This window comes from Melanerpes formicivorus, unplaced genomic scaffold (assembly GCF_026170545.1).
Source record: "Melanerpes formicivorus ecotype bairdi unplaced genomic scaffold, bMelFor1.0.p_v2 SCAF_21, whole genome shotgun sequence".
NCBI lineage: Eukaryota > Metazoa > Chordata > Aves > Piciformes > Picidae > Melanerpes > Melanerpes formicivorus.
In genome coordinates this window covers 4,856,605-4,859,960 of record NW_027142373.1, presented here as the reverse complement: position 1 = coordinate 4,859,960, position 3,356 = coordinate 4,856,605, and the positions used below count along the sequence as shown (strand labels likewise).

Genomic DNA, 3,356 nt, shown 5'->3' with positions numbered 1-3,356 from the left:
ATGTGAACAAAGCTACTTTTGCCCACTATAACCTGCTCCACATCCTGGTGGGATCCAGCCACATCAGGTTCAGCAGCTCTCCAAGGAGGTAAGTGATAGCAGCAGTTCCCTGCCATGAGGGGAGGTAGTGCTATCAAAAATGAGTTGCAAATAGCCTTTTTTAGGTTTCTTCAGCTGTGTGAGTACTATAGCTACTGACTAAGAGGCAAGGCCCACATTGGGCTGCACTGGGAATATTCCCTGTGTTCTCAGTCCCAGCAAACATTCTCTGACTATGGGTGCTTCCTCCCTGGAGGTGCTTAAGGGCAGGTTGGATGAGGCTTTGAGGAACCTGGGCTGGTGGGAGGTGTCCCTGCTCATGGCAAGAGGCTTGGAATTAGATGAACTTTAAGGTCTGACCCAAACCATTCCACAATTCCATGGCTCACCAGCAATAGCAATGCACTTTCAGAATCAAGTGGAAGATAGACAAGGATGTCCTTGCAATGCAATGTTTCTAGCAGGAGAGCTTCAGGTCCGTGTTTCATTGAAAACCAATCTGCTCTGTAATGGCTGATCACTTCCTTCTACAGCCTCTGTTCTGCCTCTGCTGGAAATGGAAAATTGGCCACATTTAGCCAAAATATTACTTTGCCCTTCCCAGCTCTGTCACCTCAGACAGGTGCCCAAAGAGTGCTCCCACAAGGGAAGATGAGTTAACCATGTCCATGGGGAAGGTGCATCTGATCCCATCTGGGAATCAGCAGATTGAGACCTGTGGGTAGGAGACTCAGGAGTCACAAGCTGTCCTCCTTCAGCCATAGAGGCCTCAACCTGCTGCCCTGCTGCTGGGTCTGCTTCTTCAGAAAAAGCCTCTGCAGGCTGCTATTTGTCTGATAAAGCCATAAAGGAAGTTTCCTTACAGAATGTACTGACAGATGGGACATTAGAGCAGCGAATGAGGGCACCAGACAGAGGACCAGGACTCAGCAGAGACTCTACTCATGTGGAAAGGCCATGGGGACAGAAGACAGTGAACATCCTGACAGCTGCATGCTATCAAAGGCAGGGAAATGTGCTCATTTTTTCCCTTCTCTCCAAACAAAATGTGGGGCTTGTGCCTTTTATTATTATTATTAAATATTTTTCCCTTTTTTCAGCCCCATATGAAAGGATTCTGTACAACTGCTTTCCGAGAGAGAAGATGTGAGCCCTTTGTTGTCTTCCCTGGAACTGCCCCAGTGAATCATCAGTGCGGGAGCTCCGCCGGCGCCAGCGCCTCTGGTCCGGGCTGCAGTCCCCAGAGCATCTCCATTCGTGCCGTGCCACCTCCTGGTGACACCGAGCGCTGCATTGGCTGCGGCTGCTCCTCACCACACCACCGAAGGGACATCCCTGCCCTTCCCAGCAGCCAGGCAGAGGCAGGTTTGTATCTGCAGGACGGTTTTTGTCACCCAGTTCTCCTGCTCCCATCTCTTAAGGTGGGGCACAAGCCAAGGGGAGCTAAGGCCAGAAGAAGTGGCTGAGGGGAGACTCCATAGCCCTCTACAACTACCCCAAAGGAGGCTGGAGTGAGGTTGGGGTTGGTCTCTTCTCACGTGCAACAAGTGACAAGACAAGAGGAAACAGCTTCCAGATTGTGCCAGGGGAGGTTCAGATTGGGTATTGGGGAAAGCTTCTTCACAGAAAGGGTTCTCAAGTCCTGGGACAAGCTGCCCAAGGAGGTGGTGGAGTCTCCATTCCTGAAGGTATGTAGTTGTGGTGCTTAGAGACATGGTTTGGTGGTAGTGGTTTAGCAGTAGCGATGGGACTGTGAGCTCTAGGTGAGTGCTTGGACTTGGTGTCAAAGGTCTCTTCCAAGCTAGACAGTTCTATGATTCTATGTGTCCCCAGTCCCTCTCCCTCAAGGTGCATCTGCTCCATGGCACCCCTCACCCTCTGTGCCCATGAATGCAATCTAGCTCTAGCATTGAGGTCACTTTGCCGGTGGGACAGGAGGATGTTGGTGGGACCAGGCCCACCACACTGATGTACACACAGAGGGAGGTGAGCACAGAGCCTGGGGTGAGCTGAAATCCTGGAGCAAGGATGTGAGCAAAATGCCTGCTGGAATCAGACAGAGCTGTGCCTCAGCAAGAGCTACATAAAAGCTAACTCTCAAGATTGCTCCAGGGACCTGCTGGGGGATGATCCTGGCCCAGCATGTTGCTCCAGGCAGTTTGGCAGAGTGAGCATCCCAGACCTGCCTGTTTCAGGGTCACTCTTGCACTCAGATAATTCCCTAACCCCAGAGGAGTGTGGATCCTGCTGTGTTATCACAGCATGGATACTCCTGACTCCTACTGTGTGGTGGCTGCATTAGAGAGACAGCAGTTATGAGAAATGAGGGCAGTGAGCTGACTCATGCACAGCCTGCAAGAGATCTGGGATTCTGCTGCAAGACCAAGTTCTACCTTAATTTCCCATCCAGGACCAACTACCAGGATGGCAGAGATACCCTCACCCCAGGACTGTGCTTTATGAGCATCAGCAAGGGAGGAGTGCTCACTGCATGGGATCACAGGCTCCAGGGCCAGAAATGTGGGAGGTGAAGAGGGACTAGTACTAAGGGGCTGTGGAGACAGGACAAGGGGCAATGGTTTGAAACAGCAGGGGAGATTTAGATTGGGCATTAGGAAGAAGTTCTTTACTCTGAAGTTGGTGAGACACTGAACAGGTTGCCCAGAGAAGTTGTGGATGCTTCATCCCAGGAGGTGTTTAGGACCAGGCTGGATGAGGCTTTGAGTAACCTGATCTAGCGGGAGGTGTCCCTGCCCATGGCAGGGGGGCTGGAACTGAATGATCTTTAAGGTCCCTTCCGACCCAAACCATTCTATGAATCTGAGGGAAACTCACCAGGCAGTGCTGTGTCATTCAAGACAAGCAAACAAGCAACAACAACAACAACACAAACAGAAACAACTACAGAAAACAAAGAGTCCCATAACTGCTTGGGGGGTTTTGTGCAAACCTAAAACACCAGCAAAATCTTTCACAGAGCCATAGAATGGCTTGACTTGGAAGGGACCTTAGAGATCCATCTGAGAGAAAGTTCTGGTTCCCAAGCAGATGCAGCCCTACCAGGAGACCCCCTGACTGCTGGGAGAGGGGCTCAGCCCCCCAGGCCCAGCTGCTTTCCACTGGAGGTGGCACCACTGGCTCTCTTACGACCAAGAGCCTTGTGCTGCAGCTCTGTGCTGCCGTCCAGCTGCTTAGGATGCATGCCAAGGATTTACAGATGGAAGGAGGAGGTCAAAAAGCCGGCCCACAGATGCTATGGAGATGGCTGGCATCCACAGGAATGCAGCAGCCACCACCAGCAGTCAAGTTCACTTCTT

General features: G+C 51.6%; 1 long non-coding RNA gene across 1 annotated transcript; it reads left to right on the top strand.

Annotated features, from left to right (window-relative positions):
• Positions 1–1,350, top strand: LOC137447792 (uncharacterized). Its single transcript, XR_010988928.1, has 3 exons — positions 1–88; positions 905–1,044; positions 1,140–1,350. It is a non-coding gene; the product is annotated as an uncharacterized lncRNA (long non-coding RNA).
• Positions 1,351–3,356: the final 2,006 nt, after the last annotated feature.